This window comes from Protopterus annectens, chromosome 3.part0 (genome assembly GCF_019279795.1).
Source record: "Protopterus annectens isolate FY-2018-M chromosome 3.part0, PAN1.0, whole genome shotgun sequence".
Classification (NCBI taxonomy): Eukaryota; Metazoa; Chordata; order Ceratodontiformes; family Protopteridae; genus Protopterus; species Protopterus annectens.
The window spans coordinates 549,755,063-549,779,534 of NC_056731.1; positions in this window are offsets into that span (position 1 = coordinate 549,755,063).

The window sequence follows — 24,472 nt, forward strand, 5'->3', positions numbered from 1 at the left end:
GAAATTGGCCAACTAAAAATTGGTCCTTTCCCAGCTCGGACAGGCCTCAGAGGGGTAGATATAGGCGCTCCAGAGGGAGGGCCCAAGCACAGACCTCTTACAGACCTAGACAGTGGAGTGCTTCCAACCCCAGGGGTGGAGAGGACAGACCTCAATCTTATAGAAAACAAGCTCAATGATTCCCCCTGCATGGCTCCAGGAACCTCTCTCCTAGAAGCCCCTCTAGGAGGAAAACTCTCTCTTTTTCACCAAAATTGGACTTAGATAACCCAAGACAAGTGGGTTCTGGATGTAGTTTCAAGAGGTTACAAATTCCACTTTCATACCTTGCCAAGACCAAACGGATGGCCAGACCTACCAAAATACCAATGGGCAGAGGCATTAAACCAGGTGGGATCCCTCATGGCTATGAGGGCCATAGAACTGGTTCCACAATCAGAGACTGGGCAAGGCTTTTACTCAAGGCTCTTTCTAGTTCCCAGGAAACAAAATTCATGGAGACCCATCCTGGATCTGTCAGTCTTAAATACTTTCCTGGAGATACCAAAGTTCAAGATGCTTACATTGCAGCAGCTCCTGCCAATGTTGAGCAAAAATGCATGGATGGTGACATTGGATTTAAAGGAGGCTTACCTACACATCCCTATCAGACAGGAGTGCAGAAAATACCTCAGGTTCAAGGCCGGCTCGAAACATTACCAATTCTTTGCGCTGCCCTTTGGCTTGTCTACTGCACCCAGGGTCTTCACCAAGTGCCTGGCACCAGTAGTAGCTTACCAAGTGCCTGGCACCAATAGTAGCTTACTGCAGACTCAAGGGAATTCAAATTTACCCTTATCTGGACGACTGCCTTATTCAAGCAGACAGCAAGGATGTCTTACTCCAGCACCTGGAATTTGTTCAAAATCTACTCAAGTACCTGGGATTCACTGTGAACATAAAAAAGTCAAATTTGACACCCACACAACAGATAACTTTTCTGGGTGCTCTTCTAAACGCAACAACCCAGATGGCATTCCTGACATCCGAAAAACAACTTCAGCTGGCTTCAACTTTCAAAACCCTGGCATTAATGTCTCAGCTAACTGCAAGGAAATTCCTGCAGGCTTTGGGTTACATGGCCTCCTGCATCCTTCTCATACCATATGCAAGACTGCATATGAGAAAAATACAATGGTATCTAAAACGTGTATGGTCCCAGCATTGCCACAGTCTAGACACACAGATTGCTGTCTTGCCTTGCCTACAAAAGGAATTCCATTGGTGGACCATGGCATGTCTTCAAAACAAAGGGAAAGCCTTCAGTCTGCCTCCAGCCAACCAAGTGTTAACCACGAACGCCTCGGATTATGCATGGGGAGCCCACTTGCAGGGGAAAGGCCTGCAAGGTTTTTGGACAGAGGATCAGAAGCACCTACATATCAATTTAAAAGAGATGTTAGCTGTACAGAATGCCCTCTTGGCTTTCAGGGATCTTCTACAGCCAGGACAACTACTGATACAGACAGACAACACCACAGTTATGTGGTACATAAACAAGCAAGGGGGTTCACACTCCTACCCCCTTTGCAGACTAGCCATGACTCTATGGAACACAGCTCTAGCTTGCAAAGTGGATCTACAAGCTCAGTTCCTGCCAGGGAAACAAAATATTCAGGCAGACAGCCTGAGCAGGAACCTGTCAGACCCACACGAGTGGATGCTAGACACCCAAATATTCAAGATGATTACAGAAGCCTGGGGCTGCCCGGACATAGATCTATTTGCATCCCCCCTCAACTACCAATTACAGATTTTTTGCTCAAGGGCATATCACAAACTAGCATGGAAAGTGGATGCTCTCTTATTCAGTTGGAGGAACCTCTCTGGGTATGCCTTTCCTCCTCTACCTCTTCTTCCACGGGTGTTATTAAAGATAAAGCAGGACAAACCCAAGATGATTTTACTGGCCCCAAATTGGCCTCATCAATTTTGGTACTCAACACTGATGAATCTGTCCCAGGAGCCTCCTTGGATTCTACCTCAGATTCCAAATCTTTTGTCCCAACACCAGGGCCAGGTTCTGCACTCTCATATCAAAACTCTCAGCCTGGCAGCCTGGCTTATTCAGGGTCTATGATTAATCCTTCCCTTCCCAAACAGGACATGGATGTCATCTTAGAAGCCAGACGTCCTAGCACTAGAAAATCTTATGAAGGTAAATGCAAGAGATTTTGCACCTGGATGCATGCTCAGGATTCGGTTCCTCTCATTCCTAATATCCCATTGATTTTACATTACCTGACAGACATGTTACATGAGGGTTTGTCCTTCTCCTCCATAAAAATACATGCCTCAGCTATCCCTGCACATTACAGTACAGATCCTCCAATCTTTTCGCATATACTTCTGAAACAATATCTCAAAGGAGCAAAGAATTTAAGGCCACCTAGGACACCACCCATACCTGCCTGGGATCTCAACTATGTTCTGGAAAAACTTACTCTGCCTCCTTTTGAGCCTGCTGCCACTTCTGATATTAAGTATTTATCATGGAAGACAGCTATCCTACTGGCTTTGACTTCAGCCAGGAGAGTCTCGGAGTTGCAAGCTCTCATGGCTGTGGAACCTTATATTATTTTTCATCAAGACAGGGTGTCTTTAAGGACTAATCCTACTTTCATGCCTAAAGTGGGTTTCCAAAGTTTAAATCAAACTATTCACCTGCCAACTTTTTTCACTAATCCACAAAATAAGGGGGAAAGGATCTTGCATTCCTTGGACGTGCACAGGCAGCTTCGTTTTTACCTGGACAGAACCAAGGATATCAGGAAAACAGAACAACTGTTTGTTTCTTATGCAGCAAATTCCCAAGGCAAAGCTGTTTCAAAACAGACCATTTCTAAATGGATTGCTCATGGAATCAGATTTTGTTACTCTCATCATGGAAAACAAATCCCAGGAAAAATTAGGACTCATTCTACCAGAGCTGCTGCTACTTCAGTTGCCTTTCTCAGGGGAGTACCTACCAAAGATATTTTGGAAGATGCAACTTGGAGTTCAGTACATACTTTCTCTAAGCACTATAATCTCCCTCTTTATTCTAAGTCTAGGGCAGGCTTTGCTTCTGCAGTCTTGCAGTCTTGCAGGGCTTTCTAGCCGCCCCTTCTACTCTATAACCACCACCCTTTATCTCAGCTTTGGGATTCAACCCTACAGTGATGACTGCAACAGTGAAACACGATGAACATAGTAAAGTATACTGCTTTACCCTCATCCAGGGCTTTGGTGACTTTCTCAAAGTTCACCAGGTTTAATGAGCAAGATCTACCCTTGATGAAACCAAACTGGGTTGGGTCAAAAGTTTGAAGGTTGCTTATGTCCTGGTTCATAAGGTCCATGATGAGTCTTTCTATGGCCTTGCAGATAAGGCTGGTCAAACTAATAGGTCTATAGTTCCCAGGATCAGTTGATGGACCCCTTTTGTGCAAAGAGATTAATGTTACTGTTCTCCACTTCTCCAGCACAAAACCAGTGCTCAGGCTGTAGTTAAAGAGGCAGCTACATGGTTCTTCTAGGTCTTGTTTTAGATAATATGTAGCCCAGGATGTTATCTGGTCCCATAGAGAACATCTATTTGGCCTTGGAGAGCCATTGAATGACCTGTTCTTTGGAGATAACGATAGAGGTCAGGTGTCAGAAATGCTATGGGGTATGGCTAGTGGGGACAGATTTGTAAAACTTTCACCAAATCTGTCAGCTAGCAGTTGGCAATTTCTTCAGGTTCTGTGTGAGTGGTGCTGTCCACTATAAGTTTGGCACACAGCTGTTGGGTACTGCTAAGTCAATACATTTGCTTAAGTGGCTATATAGGGTATCTGTGTACTTCTCCACATAGGAGTCATTGTTGCCTGTGTTAGAAGGGGCCTTGAAACCATTTATACCATTGCTTTGGAGGTAGTCGTTTACTTTGGAGATTTTTTTTTTATTTATTTTGCTCCGGGGGGGGGGGGTCAGGTCTGATCTTTACTTCAAATGAGGTAAATTTATGGTCTGACTTAACTAGGAAGAGCAGCACGCTGGGGGTAGTGCAGTAGCTTCCATGTTGGTAAGTTCTAGGAAGCTAAGCCAGTTGTTGAAATCAATCAATTTTGGTCACATGGGTGCAGGGAGGCCCTCATGGCATTAAGGCCCTCTTAATGTAAGATGGCTGGTTTTAGTGCTCAAGTGATGCCAAACAATCTAAATTCAGCAAATCTGAATCTAGCCTATGCTATTTAAGGCAGAAGAAGTAAATATACAAGGTTTTAACTTTCATTAGCTGTAGTGGTTCTGGCCCTTTAAGATACCAAGTATTTCTGTAATACTACCTGTTTCTTGTCAGTGTCATCTGTATTCAGCATGGCTAATGTTGGGGATTTATTTGATGTCAAAATGTACTGCTTATCCAAGCATTCTGTTTTTGCTAAAAGTTTGTGTGGAGCAGAGACAATGACAGAAATGTATAGTGCTTATATTAACATTGTGATGACTTGCCTGCCATTTTTAATGTCAGAATAATTTTTGCTTCTAAGGAGTATTGACATGATTTTACTGTAACGTTTGTGTATTCACAGCATATATACTACTTGTATTTACACTGCGACAACTTAAACTCCATTTTTTTTCTGTCAGGGGGATTTTTTTTTTCTTCCAAGGTGCTCTGACAAGATTTTAGTGTAGTGATTCTGCTTTTACAGGATATGTATGGCTTGTGTTCACACTGTGACAACTTGCCTGCCATTTATCACTGTCTAATTTTTCTTCAAAGGGGGGTTATGACATGATTTAGAGTACTGCTTTTGCAGTTACAAAGGCATGTACTGCTTGTGTTCATGCGGTGACAACTAAGCAGGCATTTATTCTGTAAGATTGTTTACTTGTTAGGGTTCCTGACCTGATTTCAGTGTACTGCTTATGCATTACAGTATTTTGTGGACTTTATCTTTAGGGAGTAAGTGTTAAATATGCCAATTGTGTAAACTTTGGACAACTTACTTTCTGACATGCTCATTCCAGTGAGGCTTAGTAAAACCGTCATATTCTCCTGTATTACAGCTTAAGCATTTGCCCTGCCCTTGCTGGTCTGACTTCCACAGTTCCAAGAAAGAAAAAATAACTTACCCAAGAGCCCTTGGTAACTACATGGTCTAAATCTGTGCCTCAGCCAAAAGTGGATGCACCTGCAGTGGCCATTTGCTTTTCTTCAAACCACTCACTTCTCCAGCTTCCTGTGGTATAGTTTTTTAGACCAGCATGATTCAGGGTCAGTCATGTCTTTTTCAGCTGTTTCTAGTGCATGGCAAAACCTTCTTTACTGGGGCACTGAGTTTCATAAGGGGATACTACTGGATGTGTCCAGGTGAAGAGTCCTTGTGAAGGGGCATAGATTCCTGTTCTAGCAGGTGACAATACCTAAAAAAAAAAAAAAACAAAACAAAGCTGTAGACATGGTATTCATAAGAAAATATTTCTTACTTTAGCTAAGTAGCTTTTACAGACACTCAATCCTGGTACATAACCTTCAGTACCTGTTACTCAGATCAGTCAAACTTTTTCTGAGGAAGACAGATCAGATGAATCTGACAGAGAGTCAGTGCTTCATATGCTATAGATTGTTGAGCCCAGCTCTCTGGTTCTCGGGAGGTGATTTCCTTTCTTGAATTATTGCCAGGATGAATGAGGTGTTAATACATGATAATTGGATTGGCCTAATTCTATGTCTTTCTTCCCCTAGTGCCATTCTCAGTGGAGATTAATTTCACTGCCTGTCTCAACCCTGATTTCACAGTCTACAGTTCCTATAAAAGCAGACAGGTAACAAGTCACTGTTACTGTCCAAGCCTCATACTCTGGATATAGAGGGGAAAGGTTGGCGACAGATTTTTTTGCCATGTTCATAGTTGCTAAACATGCCTTCGAGCTGTGTATAATTGCTCACCGGCTGTATCTAGGACCTCCTGCCACTGCTTCTGTTTGAAGAGGTATACCTGGCTATGATACCAGATGTTTTTCAGGTAAAGTGGTCTGAATTCAGTTTTAGTAAAAAAAAATGTATTTGACCCATTTCCTGCTTAGGTCCACAAACTGGATGATTGAGGAAAATTAATTTAGGGAGTTTCTAACATTCTTCAGACCCCCCCCCCCCCTTCATATCTCCCATATCCTGTCTCATGCCAAAGAAACAAGAGATGTCAGGATGGAAACCTTTCCAGTAAAGGGACAGTTTAAAACATCAGGATTACAATGTTAGCATGCCTCCATTTTCAGCCTTACTTCATGCCTCTACCTCTTAAAACCCATCTCTGTATCTGGCTCTGTTCATTCCTCTTTGGCAACAGGTTGTCATAGATCACTGTGGTTAAAGGTGGTTCAGGAGAGATACATTTGGCACTGAATGCAAAAACCTCCTTTCAGTGGAGTTATTTTCCCACCAACCAAACCAAACAGAATTTTTTATTCAGGTTATTAAGATTTGATCTGATGTCAGTCTTCATTCATTCATGACAGTTGGGTTTCAGTTCCGTCCTCAAAACTGACTCGGCTGATATAACAAGCTCGCGCCAGCCAGAAACTCTCGAGCTAAGGTTACCCACAGTGCCCCCAGGTCCCATTTGCCACATAGAGTTTCAAGACGCATCAGGCCTGCTCTCAAGCTAAGTTTTGATATTTTTTTTGCTGTTTCACTAATTTTTCTGTCTTAAACCTTGTTATTTCTAGTCGTTTTCATATATATTGTTAAACTAGTGTATGAGTGCTGTTTATCTTCCCTTATTACCATTTTTGGTAGTACTTTTTTTTTTTTTTTTTTTTTTAACCATAGTTGGTATTAGCCCCTCCCTTCCCTCTTATCTCTGGTAATTCCCTAATACTATCGCTGGTATACTTTCCCTTTTCTTCCTTTTCTACCCTTCTGGGTATTTCTACGGTACCATTGTTGGTATCCAAAAAAAAAAAACTGCTTGCTTTGCTGTTCTTTATCACTGTGTGCCCATGTGTGGGTGATCACGCAAATTACTTTCAGTCTGATTTTTTCAACATGGCTGACAAAAAAGGTAACTGGTTTTAAACAGTGTGACAAATGTGGCAAGAAGATGCCCAACTCCGATGGGCATCTTTCCTGCATATATTGTTTAGGTGTGCCACATCTATAGGTCCAACCTCTGTGCGAGCTTTGTAAGGGATTTAGGGCCTGCACCCTAGCAGGGCATAAGAGTAAGTTGATCTTAAAGGGTTTATTAAAACCCCTTTTTTCGGAGGCTTTATCTGAGGCAGAGGTGTCAAAACCTCCTAAGAAAGAAACAAGAGGAGTCATTCGGTCCCAGTGTCTCCTCATTCACATGAACCGAAAACTTCTAAAGGCCAGGTACATACTGAACCAAAGACTAAACAACCTAAATGGGCACTGACATCTGTCTTGGCAGCAGAGCCTAAGACCCCCTCTATGGTGCCATCCTTGATTACTGAACCGACTACTACAATCGCCACAGTACTGCAGACCCCTCAGCACCAAGAATAGCTTCCCCATTGAATCTTCTGGTCATTCGACCACGGTGCTGAAGGTCAAAACCCTAGCCAGGCCTTTATATTCCCCATCTGTTGACCCCTGTGTTGGACAACAGCTCAGTCCCTTTATTGACTGACCAGAATCTCCATTGGGGATGTCCATTAATTCCACCAGGAGCCTTTCACAGCTTGATGTAATGAGACTTGTGGATCAGCTCTTAGTGTCCAGAGGAATTCCAATCCCATCTAGGACTGCCCTCCCACCCGGAGCCGAGGTCTTTTCTCCACAGACTCCAACTTATCTTTCTTCTTCAACCTCCCTGCAGGATTTGGAGCCCTCGATGCTGACACCCCTCCCGGTGCCAGCTTCTTCAGTACCGTTGGTGGATCTCACCATGGTTCTGGGAGCTATGCTGTGGACCTGGGCTCACTTGGAACTGACCCACCCATGGGACCGTGACGTGGCTGCCGGCACTGGAATCCCTAGTACAGCACCAATTTTTTTCCACAGCTCCATCTACTATTCTGGTTGCTTTGACAGCTTCGAGTCCTCTTGCGGCTCCTTGGAGCCAGGGTGTGGCCCCAGTTCCAAGGTTGTCTTTCTTGGTTTTGGGCTCCCATCCCTCTTCAGATGGGCCTGCCTTCCAGATTATGGAGAGAGCTCTCACCTCAGCAGGCTCACAGTTGGCACCCTTGGCATCGGAATCTCATATATATGTGTCCTCTGGCTCACACCTGTCACAGTCTACTACACTGGGGCAACAGGCATGGGAGCAGCAAGATACCCTACCACAGGATACCCTCTCTTCAAAGTCCTCTTTAGACCTCCCCCCTGATGAGCCACCCCATAAGAGATCGTGCAAGAGGAAGCACGGTTCACCAGAAGAATCGTTCACCGAAGATATGGATTATGATGAAGGAGAAGGGTCCCCATGGTCGCCCCCTGAAGATGTCTCCTTTGGAGACATACTAGAGATCTTAAAGCAGAGGGGTGACTGGAAGCCCACCAATCTTTCCTCTGAGGAATCTGTCTTCTTGCAGGCTTTCTGTGCCCAGCCCTCTACTTTCTGGGTAACCCTGCCTGCAGATGAGTTAGTTACGCTCATCGTGCAGCATGCTTGGAAAGCCCCTGACACTATTGACCCAGTCCCCCGGAGACCTGACAAAATACTCTTTCCCCAAAGGAACAGCCCCACTGGTCCAAGTGTTTGGCAGTAGATGCTATGGTGGTGGCGGAGGCCACGAAACAGGAATTCGCAGAGACAAGTCCTACTGTCCATCCTCCAAACCAAGAGTTGGGGACGTTAGATTAGGGAAGCGGGTTTATGCTTCAGTGACCTTTGCTATATGTTCGGTGAATTATTTGGCATATTTTACCCATCTTCAAAGGGACCTGATCACCAAACTCTCTGGAACCTTATCAGAAACGGTGTCTGAGGTACGCAACAAGTTTGCCCCCCAGCTTGCCCCTAGAATCCATCTCTAACTCGTCCATGCAGTTGATTGCACATACAACCGAAGGGGCGGCCAAAGCAGTGGGTGCAGGTGTTTTCATGACACATTCCTGGATGGACTTGTGCGACTTCACAGACCCCTTTAAGTCTTCCTTGTCAATGCTACCATTCATGCTTCTTCTCTGTTTGGCCCAAAAGTTAGACACATTAGTCGAGTGTGAGAAAAATGAAAAGAACCTGTCTGCTGTGGGTGTACATTTTTCCACTCCTCATCGATCCTATACCAGGACTCAGAGAAGTGGAAATATGTGGTTCAGAAAGTCCCAAGAGCCTTTTCGTGACACATGTGGCGAGTCCCCCAAACTCATCAGGAAGACTCACCTCCCGTGGCAGAGGGGGCCCGCGTAACCAGGGCTCCAGGGATTCCTTCTCTAGGCAGCTCCATCAGCGCTACTGAAGAGCGGCCTGATTGCTTGTCTCTGGAAGCAGTTGGGAGACTATTCTCTCTGCACCACTTAGCCTGGCATTCAATAACATCCGATTCCTGGGTGCAGACGATAATTACCAGGCGTTACTATATCCCCTTTGATCTTTATCCAAGGCTGCAAAGGCAAATCCCTGATGTTCCACCCAATCAGAGGGAGGCAGCAGCTCAAGAAATTCTAAAGTTGCTCGAAAATAGTCATCCAGGTAGTCCCACCAGACCAAATAAGATCCGGATTTTACTCAAGGTTCATTTTAGTGCCAAAAAAGACAGGGGACTGGAGGCCAATTCTGGACCTCAGTATCTTGAACAAGTTTGTCAGCCAGGCAAAAATACCAGATGGTCATGGTTCAGTCTGTCATACTATTTCTGGAAAAAAAAGATGATTGGATGTGCTCAGTAGATCTTCAAGATGTGTATTACCACATAAAAATGGACAAACGCTCCAGACGACATCTCCGCTTCTGGCTGGGAGCCAGTCATTACCAATTCTGGGCCCTGTCTTTTGGTCTCACAACAGCCCTCTTGGGTATTCACCAAATGTATGGCAGTAGTAACAGCTCACTTGAGACTGCAAGGATTCCAGGTGTTTCTGTATTTAGACGATTGGCTCCTTACTTCCCCCACCAAACATCTACTGCTTCATGCCTTACACTACACTCTGGCATAGATCTTAGGCATCTCAATAAACAAGGAGAAGTCAAAACTGGCACCCCCTCAAAGCTTAGAATTCATTGGAGCAACATTCAACATGAGAACCTCTCTGGTTGCTCTACCTCATCACAGATTACAAAGGTTAACATCCCAGCTCCAAGCGATACTCTGTCAAGACATAGTCCCTGCTCTCTTAGTCTTACAACTACTAGGGTCAATGGCACCGACAACCACCCTAGTTCCCCTGGCGAGATTTCACATGAGGCTGCTTCAATGGCTCCTACTGTCACAGTGGTCTCTGTTAACACACACCATGTCTTACCCATTCCACATAAACCATTGCAAACAAGATCTGAATTGGTGGATGAAGCCAGAACAGGAGTTATGGAGTCGCCCTTTTTCACCCCCTTAACCCAACGCCTTTATGACCACAGACGTATCCCTGATGGGGTGGTGGGGACATTTTCAGGGAAAAACAGTCCAAGGCACTTGGTCCCCCTTAGAGGCCAGTCTGCATATGAATGTCCTGGTACTGAGGGCGGTGCTTCTACCATTTCAAGCATTCCAATCTGCCCTTCCATCAGGGACAATTGCCATCCAATCAGACAACATGTCAGTCATTTGGTACATCAAGAAGCAGGAAGGAACCAGATCCTATCCCTTATGTTGAGAAGCCCTGAGAGTACGGCAGTGGGCAATAGTTTACAACCATTTTCTGATAGCAGTGGACATTCCTGGGAATTCCAACATGATTGCGGGCAACCTGAGCAGAAACATCCTCCTGCCTCACAAGTGGTCTCCCAATCCCATAGCAGCAATATAAATTTTTCATCGTTAGGGTCAGCCTTACTGCGATCTGTTTGCATCTCCCACAAACTACAAATGCAGCAGCTACTTCACCCTAAACCCCCTTCAGGAGGAGTCAACAAGGGATGGTCTGATACACGATTGGCCCTCGGGACTGCTTTATGCTTTTTCTTCTTTTCCCCTGATACCACAGTTTTTGAAGAAAGTGCAGTGGTTGAGAAGCAAAGTAATCCTCATTGCACCCTATTGGCCCTGAAAAGTCTGGTTTCCCTTTCTTTGGCCTCACCTAGTTCACCGCCGATGCACTCTGAACCCAGTCCTGGGACTGCTGTTTCATCCACAGGGGCTGGTCCATCCCAACCTACCGAGTCTCAAGCTGACTACTTGGTACCTCCACTTCCGATAATTGCCAGGCAGAATAGTCTTATTTTTCCCAGTACAAAAGATACTTCTGGCTTCCTATAAACCATCCACCAGGAAACTTCATCATAGTAAATGGAACAGATTTGCGATCTGGTCTCAAGAACAAAGACTTGACCATTTGTCAGCCCTGATTCAAAAAGTCTTAGAATGTTTGTCAATTTTCCTCCAATCAGGAGCCTCAGCTTCTACTGTCAGAGTGCGTTTAACAGCTATTTCAAATTTCCATCATGTCTTCAATGATCTTTTCTTGATATCTCACCATCTCTGCAAAACCTTCTTAAAGGGAGTCATGCATTTAAAACCACCCTTTAAAGAACCCATTGAACCTTGGAGTTTGATGTTAGTCTTACAAACTTTGATTCATTAACCCTTTGAGCCAGCAGCCATTTGTGATATAAAATTTTTGTCTTAGAAGACCTTATTCCTGGTAGCCATCACCTCAGCCAGGAGAATATCAGAATTACAGGCCTTGTGTGTAAAGCGCCCATACATAATTTTTCATAAAGAGAGGGTATCCCTTTGAACTAACCCCTCTTTTCTACACAAAGTTGTCTCAGATTTATATATTAACCAGTCCATTGGCCTGTCAGTTTTCTTCCCAAACTTTTCAAACAAAGGGGAATATTGTTTGCATTTGTTGGATGTGCATAGACAATTATGGTTTTACTAAGACAGGACTAAATCTTTCAGAAAATCGGATCAGCTGTTTCTGTCTTTTTCAGGTCCTAGATTAGGCAAGCTAGTTTCCAAAGTCACTTTGTCAAAATGGTTGAGAGATTGCATGACCTTTGTTTATCTACAAAATAAAATGAGTCTATCAGCTAAAGTCAACGCTCACTCCACCAGATCAGTTTCCACTTCAGTAGCCTTTCATTCAAGAGCATCTATGGATGACATTTGCGCAGCAGCTACTTGGGCTCCCTCTCATACCTTTAACACTCATTATAAACTGGACATGTCTCTAGGGGAAAAGCATCCCTTGGCTCAATGGTGCTCAGGAATATCCTTCCGTAGGGCCTCCCAGGACATACAGTAGCTAGGGACTCTGTCCCAACTGTCATGAATGAATGAAGATTGACAACATCAGATAAAGAAGTTATGTTCTTATCATAATGTTCCATCTGTGTTGTCAATCTTTATTCATTCTTGACATCCCACCCTGCTACCCCCCCCTCCAAAGATTCCTGGAGGGTCAGAACTAGTCCTGGTTGTATGATAGGGCAGTTGCTCAGACAAAGCTTCCACATTTTTATTTGTACGGGTAAACTCTATTTGAAGGGAAGGGAAAGGAAGAGGGGCACTGTGAGTAACCTTAGCTCAATAGTTTCTGGCTGGCGCAAGCTTGTTATATCGGCCGAGTTGGTTCTGAGGACGGAACCGAAAACCCAACTGTCAAGAATGAATGAAGATCGACAACATAGATGGAATGTTATGGTAAGAACATAACTTCTTTTTTACCGTAGGAATCCTAGAACCAGTGCCATTTTTTTTTCAATGAGCAATGGCTTGTATTCCAGAATGGCTCTGGCATCAAAGAGGAGCCTTTTTGGAGGTCAGTTTTAAATCTCATTTTGGGGAAGTTTCAAAATTCAAGATATTGATCTTTCAGAGTCTTTGTGAAACCATATGAAATCCAAAACTATAAAAAACACAAAACACTGCTGGAATGCATGCAACTCTTTAATTGCATAAAATAAAAAACAAGTTACTTAGAACTCTTATTCTTGCAAGGTGCTTGAATGTTTTGAATATTTGCATTTATATACATATATTCCTTAATTTATGCACATCTGTGTAAACTGCTTTTCCTGAGCTTTTTCATTATGCAAAGTTTAGAAGTGATTCCAAAAGTTCACCAGGGTGACCTCTACCATCACTATAATTTCCCTCAGTGGTAGTGAACCTTTCTGCCTTCACTTCTCTATTTGGTTCTTTTTGGGTCAACAGTATACTGGGAGCTGATGAGATGCCTTCTTGTGAAGATGTACTACAGACCCACTGTCAGGCATTCTTCACAGCCAGGCTTACACATAGTTTATTTTACTGTAGTGGGACACATGTCTAGTTGCTCACCTTGTTATTACTTCAGTCTTTCAGAGACAGTCAATGCTTCATTTGCTATGGTCCCTGTGACATAGTGGTCTAAGACAAACTTCTCATTATGTTAGTATTTTGACCCTTTAGGAACATCTGTAAATTATTTTGCCTTGTTCCAGTGATGAGTCATTCCGTCCTGTCCTCAGGGACTCCAATCTTGTTCATTGTCTATAGCAGTTGTTACTTTCCATACAGCCTATTTCCTTTCAGTTTTGAGAAATGTGGTTCTGATCCTTACATTAGGAATTCCCACAAAACCTTCTTCCCATCCTACTGCAACAAGCCTTCAGAATTTAGCCTTCATTCCTCTCTTAAAATACTTTGGCAACTAGATTGCATGTCTGGTATCATTTGCACACAGCACTCTTACTTGCTGCTTTACTCAGGAATTTGAACTTCCTCTCCTCTGTTGCATCTATATTTCAGAGGCAGAGTTCTAGACAGATGCCTCACAAGTACCCATGGGCTATGAGGACTCCACTAAATTTTCCTCGGGCATTCTGCCATGAATATAGACTTGGAGGTACTTAGCTTCTGGGTTCCACCTCTGTCCTTTTCTAGTTATTCCTTTGCTGAGCTGGCTGGGTTTAGATAGTTCTGTATCTCTGCCAGTTTGTTCCTGTTTTATTGGGAATGGCTTTCTCCCTGTTAACCTTTTGCAGTGCATTTTTTCTTTGATTTTAGCATCTGCTTCCTGAATACCATTCATAATATCTGTACATTTTTTTACCGTTTTTCTTGTTTTTGACAGAGTGATTTAGGACATACTTGACCGGCTCCTTGTCTTCGCTGCTGTGCTGTGCCTATCAGGAAGGCTTATTGCTAGGGCTTAGGATCCATTGGAAGACTCTCTTCTCCTCCCCTGCTGCCTTCCTCAGGAAGTTTTATTTTTGCCTCATTGAGGTTAAGCTCCAGCAGTGGAATAAACATTTATATTTTTGAGTTTCTGTGCCTAGAGGAGAATGTGTTGAGTAGATGGAAAGAGTATTTTGAGAGGCTGATGAATGAAGAGAATGAGAGAGAGAGAGAAGGTTGGATGATGTGGGGATAGTGAATCAGGAAGTGAAACAGATTAGCAAGGAGGAAGTAAAGGCAGCTATGAAGAGGATGAAGAATGGAAAGGCTGTTGGCCCAGATGACATACCAATGGAAGCATGGAGGTGCTTAGGAGAAATGGCAGTGGAATTTCTAACTAGATTGTTTAATGAAATTTTGGAAAGTCAGAGGATGCCTGAGGAGTTGAGAAAAAGTGTTTTGGTACCTATCTTTAAGAATAAGGGTGATGTGCAGAGCTGCAGTAACTACAGAGGGATAAAACTGATTAGTCACAGCTTGAAGTTATGGGAAAGAGTAGTGGAAGCAAGGTTAAGAAGGGAGGTGATGATTAGTGATCAGCAGTATGGTTTCATGCCAGGAAAGAGCACTACAGATGCAATTGTTTGCTCTGAGAGTGTTGTTGGAGAAATACAGAGAAGGTCAGAAGGAGTTGCATTGTGTCTTTGTAGACTTTGAGAAAGTATATGACAGGGTGCCTAGAGAAGAGTTGTGGTATTGTATGAGGAAGTCGGGAGTGGCAGAGAAGTATGTAAGAGTGGTACAGGATATGTACGAGGGTAGTGTGACAGTGGTGAGGACTGCGGTGGGAGTGACAGATCCGTTTAAGGTGGAGGTGGGATTACATCAAGGATCAGCTCTGAGTCCTTTCTTATTTGCAGTGGTGATGGACAGGTTGACAGATGAGATCAGACAGGGGGCCCCGTGGACTATGATGTTTGCAGATGACATTGTGATCTGTAGTGAGAGTAGGAATCAGGTTGAGGAGACTCTGGAGAGGTGGAGATATGCTCTAGAGAGCAGAGGAATGAGGGTTAGCAGGGCTAAGACAGAATATATGTGTGTAAATGAGAGGGAGGGTAGAGGAATGGTGAGGATGCAGGGAGTAGAGTTGGTAAAGGTGGATGAGTTTAAGTACTTGGGATCAACAGTTCAGAGTAATGGTGAATGTGGAAGAGAGGAGAAGAAGAGAGTATGGGCAGGGTGGAATGGGTGGAGAAGAGTGTCAGGAGTGATTTGTGACAGACGGGTACCAGTAAGAGTGAAAGGGAAGGTCTACAAGAGGGTAGTGAGACCAGCTATGTTATATGGGTTGGAGACAGTGGCATTGACAAAAAGGCAGGAGTCAGAGCTGGATGTGGCAGAGTTAAAGATGTTAAGATTTGCAATCGGTGTGACTAGGATGGATAGGATTAGGAATCAGTATATTAGAGGGTCAGCTCATGTTGGACAGTTTGGAGACAAAGCAAGAGAGATGAGATTGTGTTGGTTTGGACATGTGCTGAGGAGGGGATGATGGGTATATTGGGAAAAAGATGCTAAGGATGGAGCTGCCAGGTAAGAGGAATAGAGGAAGGCCTAAGATAAGGTTTATGGACGTGGGGAGAGAGGACATGCAGGCGGTTGGTGTGACAGAGCAAGATGCAGAGGATAGGAAGAAATGGAAAGAGATGATCCGCTGTGGCGACCCCTAACGGGAAAAGCCGAAAGAGAATGTTGATGATTTTTGAGTTTCTGTGCTATTTAGTCTGTGTTATAATGACGTACAGTAATCCATTTAATTTCCTTGGTTAATAGGGTTTTGGCTGTCCCTGACATCTGCCCTGCCTTCATCCTCTTCAGTCTGTGATATTACTCTTCTTCTATTGATAGTTCTTCAAATTTTTTTTTTTTTTTTGTTTGCTAATATTTTGTGACTTTACTGCTCACTATTGTTTTTTTTTTCTCTCTGGTGAGGAGAAAGCCAGGCTAGTTCAGATGTTTTGATTACTTCTAGGTAGTTTATAAATGTAATTGCTATGGGCTGTTGAATTGAGAGCTTTTTTTTACTTATTTTCACTTGCTTTAAATTTAGTGTTCCTGCACGAGGCTGAGCTGTATGTAGCAGAGTTGCTGTCTGTGCCATATAGATACAGTTGACTTGATCAAATTGTTCACCTGGTATCTGACTTTTTTTCCCTATAAATTTTTAAGTTTATACACCACAACCATGAGTTGGTTTACCCCCAATCTACACTATATGTTGATATGTCACACCTTGAACTACTGCTCCAGTGCTAATTGAAACTAGCTCTTCCACTGTATTTGTGGAACTGCATCACTGCTTAGTCTACCAGTAAGTGCTGGTCATTAGCACAGAGCAGTTGTGGTACATGGGTAACCGCTTTTGTTATAGTGATCATTGGTCCGTAGCTCTCAAGCCCCCCAGTTACTGTTTCCTGCACTTACTGAAAACCAATACATATTCCAGTGCATTTCCCCACAAAACCACTTAGTCTGTGAAATAGTTTACTCTGTGCACTATTCTACAGACTAGAATTAACCTTCTTAGTCCATTCATATAGTTTAGCCTATGTTCCTCTCCAAATTTAAAATGAAATGGAGCTACTTTGTGGCATTTACCTTACCTCCGCACTTCTGCATCTAGTTTTGTACCTCTTCTCTCCCTTACAGCACCCACTTCCCTCTGTAGCACTTCACTCACTGTTCTATATGTGCTTCATTATCCACCTTATCATCCTGTCAGTATATGCTAAATTAATCAATGGTAACTCTGTAAATAGAATTGTATGTACCTTGATACTAAAAAGACTCCTACTTTGTTAGACAGACCATTACTATGTTGTTAGTACTGTTTTTGCATTCTGGATATTGTATTAAATAGACTCTCACTGTTAACAGGCTTCTGCAGTGTTGTTGCATTGATATTGCATGTCTAATATTTGTACTCTTTATCGGTACTGCAAAGTACTTCTTGGTCTGCTGTTACTTTATACTCGCTTTTCCTGGGTTGAGCCTGATAGTGGTGCACCTAGATTAGTGCTCTACCACAGTGAACAGATAGTAAATAAATAAATGTAGAACTGGACATTATAGAAGGTTAGCTAACTTGCTTCCCTTTTGTTGCCCACCTCCTAGACTTGGTGTCCACAGTAATGATAATGTATTCTTAGCAGAAAATAACTTTTGTTAGTGAAATGTGCAAATATTTAACTAATTTGGAGACTTCATTTGACCTAAAACCATGTACAGTGAGCCTCATACATGCATCTTTACCTTCACCTCCACCATGTTGTCAACAAAAATCACATTGAAATGTCATATGCTGAAGCCATTAAAGAATTTGTACCAAAGCCTCGTAGAACTATTGAGATATGATTTCCCAATGCCTTTTAGTTAATTCACCTGGGCTTACTAGATTCCTCTTTACTGATGAATTTTCCTGTCACTGGCCTTGCACATTACACTGCATTTGAGCCCAAACTGATTCAGTTGTTGTCTCGCTACTGAACTGCTTTTACCCTAAAGCCCGTTAGTCAATTATGTGTCTTTTTTTTCTTATTGAGAACTCCTGCTGCTGGTCTTGTAACTTCCTTACTTTAGGCCCCAGTCTAATTCTTTTTCATCCAGGTTGTTGAACTGATTGCATGTGCATTTTGATAATTTCTCGGTGATCTTATTAAATCCCTGTTCTTTCTTGAGATCTATGGCTGGGATTGTACTTTGTTTCACATCAGGCTTAGTCTTCCTGGGACTCTATAGCATATTGCTTTTAGACTGTCTGTTAATCTAAAATCTATTCTCAGTATGCAGATTTTTCCTTAATAGTTCTAACTCTTAATACAGGAATATTATGTACTTCCCTGATAGCTCTTACTGGGGCAGTTAGTATAATATGGAGTTTATCTAGACCCTTAGGCTTAAGGTCTACTTGCCTTATTATAGGTTCATAGGTTTATACTAGGCTATCTGCCCTAAGGCATTTATAAGCCTAGCCCAAATTTTTGTGGCTTACGCCACCCCTTATATGAAAAAATACTGTGCCCATTAGTTTGTTGTGCCTCTGTCCAGCAGTGACACAGAGATGATTCCCAGGGTAAACCTACGATCTCCCATCCACAGGTCTAGATTTCTCTTGAACAGAGTCAGCGAGGTGCTCTGCCTCACATGGACCGGGATTTTATTCCACAGCATAGGGAGTCTCTGAGTGATAAATCTATCCCTCCAGCACGTCCTATTTATATTCGTGCTAAGGTTTAAGTCGCTTGCTCTAGTGGTTTTGGTGGATTTGGATTTTTTGAGGTGGAGCATGTCCATTAATTCCGGGTTGGACATGGCCTTGTATGTCAGGCACATGTCACCTCTGAGCAGACGGTATGCGACTGAATAGAGCTGGAGTTTCTTCAATCTGGCAGCATATGACAGATTTTGGAGTCCCTTTATCCTTTTGGTGAGGAACTTTTGGGGTCTCTCCAATTGCTGCAGATGTCGGGTGAGATACATCCCGAATGGGGCATTGTACTCGATCATTGGTCTGATAAGTGAAGAGTACAGGGGAACAATGACCTCACTAGATCTGGATGTGAATCCCTTCATGATCAGGTGGGCAATGTAGAAGGTCTTTCTAACCACTTTAGCAACGTGAGTGTCAAAAGAAAGGCCACTGTCAACCTGGGTCCCCAAGGACCCATATTGTGAAATATTTTTTGAATTGGTCTTCCACATCTGTCATTATGGTAAGTATATAACTCTTCTTTTCTGTATGAGAGGTGCCCATTACTGTTGGTTATGGCCAAGGTTAGATGATGTAGACAGTTTTGTCTTTCAGGTAGAAATTGCAGCTGGGAAGTTCACATCAGAGTCATGATCACAGTTCTGCTGTGTTTTGTTGTAGCCAAGCAACACAGGTGATAAAAATAGCTTTGCCTTTTACATAGAATTTTGGCTAAAAAGCTCTCTTCAGGATCATTGAGCTGAGTTACACTGCATATTGTTGTAGCCAAGCAACACTATGTTAGTAAATCTGTTGGCAAATAAAGACTAGTGTTGTGGAGAAATCAGTCTGCTATGGGTGTCCTGGTGTGGATTTCTAGTGTTAAACTAGAAAGTAATTGCACAGTATGTTTCTAATACAACACATAGAGACAGAGAAATGTTTGTCTTCTGCACAGAATAATAATATGTGTTGCTCTTTCAATAAAGCATGGTTTGATGAAATATTTTTCCTTATCTAGATTTGTAGATGACCAAAGTATATTTAAAAGGCATGTGTCTTGTTATGTTTGTTCTGGTCTTGCTGTAAATATTCTTTAGTTGTTGTGCCTTTCGGCTTTTCCCGGTTAGGGGTCGCCACAGCGGAACTCCGGTCCACTAATGATTGGCAGTAGATTTTTACGTGCCGAGTTGCTGGCCCTGACGCACAACCTTCAAAGAAGGTACGCCCATTCACGCATGTCTCCACACAGAAGACACTCTAGCTGAGAATTGAACAGGACGTTTTACTGTGAGGCAATAACATAATTTGCATATGTTAGCAGTGCTTTTTGAACCATAATCCATGATGGTTTGGGTCTTGCTGATGTTATCAAATAGATAAGGATATGGTGTGGAGACCTCACTAAAATCAAGAGTGACAATATAGCCTTCACATTTTTGCAAACTTTAGCATAAAATAAACCATATAGTAGTTTTTTGCTAATAGCACTGCTATCTTTTATTTATTTATTTATTTACACTCTCAGGAAAAAAAATAGCAGTTTTATTACAATCTCATAGGTTGTTTTATTCCTTAGTTTGAAAAAAGTATTTTTCCCTTCAATCCTGTACCACCCCAGTGTGATAATGTGTAGTAGGGCGAATGGAAATTAACATTAAAATAAAAGTTTTGTAGTGGCACTTTCACTTATTGGTAAGCTTTATCTGTGACTTAACTTCCGTTGGGTCCAGACAATAAAGGGATATTTCAAACTGTTACATAATTATATTTCAGAAAGTAGCCCTACTAAACTCAGCAGTATTGTTTCACAGATGACCAAAGAGTGAAAACATGTTTTTTTTTTTTAGTAGACATTTTAACTTTTTTTTTTTTTTAATAAACTCAATGATGAGTTTTACAAAATGCAAATGAGTAATACTTAGGTTGATAAGAAGCTCATCTTCATTATATTTGCTTGGTAATGCTGTAAGTGTTAATACAGGAATGTCACTCTGACACAAATCTTAGCTTTGTGGAGCAACATTTATTATTTTGGGCACGGGAATCACTAGTCTGTATCATATACACTACCTTCCAACATTCTGTCATCTCCCTTACCATATTGTGATAGGCAGAATGCCCCCTGACTGAAAGTTACTGATGGTTCTACATTTAATTGTGTCAATTCCCACCAGCCCTGCAGTGTCCACGGTCACAAATGTTTGTCAGTTATGTGTAGCAGGCATGGATTCTCCAGTTCTAATTGCTATATTTTTGATTTTATATATGCATATGTTCTTTATTTATACTTAGTCTTGTAAGGAAGAAATAGAACTAAGATGAAACCCCTTTACCCATGGAATAAGGGAAGTTTAGTATAATAAAGAACTATAGTAAGGAGCAGAGTTGCTATTCAGTTGAGGGTAAACAGCTAAGGAAACTGGAGTAATAGTGGAGACATGGACAGGAGCTTTAGAGTATGTTAGTAGGGGAGAGGTGAAAGGATAATAAATAGATGTAACAGTGAAGAGGGACTTATGTTGGCCCTGGAGACAAGTAAGACCGTGACCATTATACAATTATAGTTGTAAATGTAATTTGATGGAAAGTGAGATTTAAATTTTTTGTATAATTTTGAGATTTTGATATGATGAAAACCAAGGCCAATGATGAAGTTGCAGTTAGAAATCCAACAATAGTAGCAAAGACAAACTGAAACAACATAAAAATGTATTGGTAAAACAAAGCTTTCAGGTGTAACAACCCTTCCTCAGTGCAAGATTATCTGCCATCCCAAACCATAAAAATGTCGTCAAGGGATCTCTGACATTTTCTAATGCACGTAAAAAAGTGGTAGTGTAGACAAATTTAGTTTTGTAGTAATGTAAAAAATGTTTGCAAATAATGGAGCTGAGGCAGCCCCCATTGCATCACCCTGAATTTCTCAATAATACTCATCTTCAAAAAATTTTTCAAAAACATTTCCATACAAAATGCAATAATACTGATATCATTCTGAGTAAGGCAAGAGTCTGGTAACACAAACTCCTGAAACCATTCCAGCCCTATGGAGTGCAGAATGATCAAAAATTTTTAACATTAGTAGTAACAAAACTGGTATCGTCAAGAAATTTGCAGCTGACTATGTTGCACAAAAAATGGCAAGAGTCTCTGCGAATGTTCAGTTTGTCACAAAACGTTTCAAATTGCAATGCATAAATTTTGCAAAAAGCTGAGATGTGGACCCCGCCCCTTGCTATAATAGGGTATGGGGGGGTCCTGCATTTTTGTGGGTCTTTGGTATTCCAAAGATGAATAAAAGGTTTGTTAACGCTAAGAACATTCCTCAGAGAGTGTGGTAAATTGTAGTCAGAAATAAAATCTTCATGCCACTTATCCATTCCTGCATATGCAATATTGATTTCATTCTTAGAGATAGTGCTGTAAGAATTCCCCTTATTCAAAGTAACAGCATTTTGTTAGAATTGTCAGGACAGTTTGCATAACTACACTTTGTCAGCCCTAATGATTATCATCATCATTGTCCGGTTTCATTTCCCTAATGGTTATCATCATCAGCAACTCCCTTTTTCCTATTTTCTGCATGGGTCGGGGTGTCATGTCAACTGCTGCCATCTCTCTCAATTCAGTGCCACTCTCCTACCTTCTTCAACAGTCATGCCTGACTGTTGCAGGTCTTCTCTTGCACAGTCCATCCACCTCTTTGCTGGTTGCCCTCATTTCCTTTTGCCTTCTTCCTGTCTGTCCCAAATCTTCTTCACCAGATTGTCTTCTGCTTTCCTGCATGTGTTTGAACCATGATAATCTGTTCTCTTTGACCTTCTTTGCAATTGGAGCTACTTGGGCATCTTCTATGATGTCCTTATTTCTTCATCTGTCCCACAGTATGCATCTTCCCAACCACTCTAAGCATTTCATCTCCATCACCTTTAGGTTCCTCAACTGTTCTGCCTTTACTGTCCAGGTTTCTATACCATACAGTTGCACTGGCTGCTCAACTACCCCTGCCACTCTGTACTGGTTTGCTGCAGCCCATCTGGTTCTAGGTTTGACCTCTAATTCAAACTTCCCATCACCTCAACCAGCCCTCCCTGATACTTTAAGCAGCTAACCTGTTTCACTATTTTCCCTTCTATCTCAATTCTCAGCTTCACCCTAGTAGTTCTGCCTTTCTTAATTCAGGGAAAAGATGGGATTCCTCTGTTGTTAAATTATAGTACTTAAATGAAGTTCCATTTTTACTTTGTAAGAATAAAAGTGATTGACTTTTTCCAAAAAACTGTGGCTGCATAGCCAGGTTGACATGCATCGTCTGTTTTGTTGTAGGTTTGCTCCATCTTGAACATTTGCAGATTGGTTGAGGTGGAACTCTTGCTGAGGAGACTGGGTGATATAAGGAAGTTGTAGTAAAACTTTTGTGACCTTTTAGAAACGGGCTTCCACTGTGTATCAGTCTTGTTTTTTGATTTTTTTAAATAACTTTTGCTTGTATTTCTCTTCAGATTCCCTCTGCTTGCAGATTCACATACTTGTTGCATCATTGTGACCTGATAAAGGTTGCTGACTGGCTCTACATGACTGAACGAGTCACCTTTTATCCTGAGCTCCCTCTTATTTAAAATGCTAAGGCTAGGATATTGACAAAATTACCATACTCTGTAAGAGATATCCAGGATGACAGCATCCTCCTCATTTGCCCTCATTTCAAAAATGCAGTAGGTGAAAAAGCCTTCACATGCTTAGGACCTGCTGATTGGAAAATTAGAGCACTGTACTGTAAAATAATTCAAAATGACACTATAAAAGCAAGTACAGATGCTTTAGGGATAACTGTTAGTTAATCATATAACTCGACTCTGTACAAGAAGCTTAAAACACTGTATATAATGTAATTTTTTACTATGTCTTCACTATGTAATTTGTTTTGCTGTATGAATCATAATCTATTTGTAATAGTTGAATTTAAACTGTACAAAACCATACCTGCTGATGAAGTCCTTTGTGGACGAAAATCGGAGACATTAAAGTTCGAGTATGCTTAAAGTATTTTCTGCAGTTTCATTTTGGATACTCCAGTGTGGTTTTGTACAGTTTGAGTTGGATTTTACCACACATCAGTTTTCTTCTTTTTTTTGTTTTAAGAATGGCTGAATTTACTTGAAAATAATTGCTCTGTGTAATATGTAATGTCTGTGCAACCACTTATCTATAATTCTGTGTGTTATCTGCACAATTGAGTCCTGGTCGTTGCCAAAATGGTCAATTTTACCAGTCCACCTTCCATTAAATGTATAGCAAGTAAGTAAATAAAAACAGGCGCCCAAGATTGTTTCACTCCAGTTGTCTCATCTGCTCAGTGCACATTACAGTGATGTTTGTAGGATTGTGTTTTAGTTCATTATTGTTGGTCTGAGATTGTAGTGTCAGCTGCTGCAGATGTCTTGTGAGGTACATTCCAAAAGGGGCGTTGTACTCTATAATGGGTCTGAGTGCCGAGTAGAGGGGAACAATGACCTCTTTTTTCCTGGATGAGAGCCCTTTTGTGATGAAGTGTGCCACATAGAAGAATTTCCTGACTACTGTGGTGATGTGATTATCAAAGGAGAGACTACTGTCCACTTGGGTCCCAAGGTCTCTTATCACACATTCGGCATTAAGTAGACTGCCGTTGATGTGGTAGTTCATGGGTACAGAGGATTTACCAAAGGGGATGACAGTGCACTTTTTGGCACTGAGCTTGAGGCCATGCCTCCGACACCAGGCATCTGTCTCAGTGAGGCCCTTCTGTAAGATGTCCACATCATTTGAGGACTCTACTGTGGCTCCTAGTTTGCAGTCATCTGCGAACTTCGTTAGCCAGAGACCTTCTGTTTTAGCCTGTACTTCAGAGAAGTCGATACCAAACAGAAGACGTCCCAGGACTGAACCCTGTGGTACTCCACTTGTCACTGGTTTGAAGTCAGATTTGGAGTCTGCAAC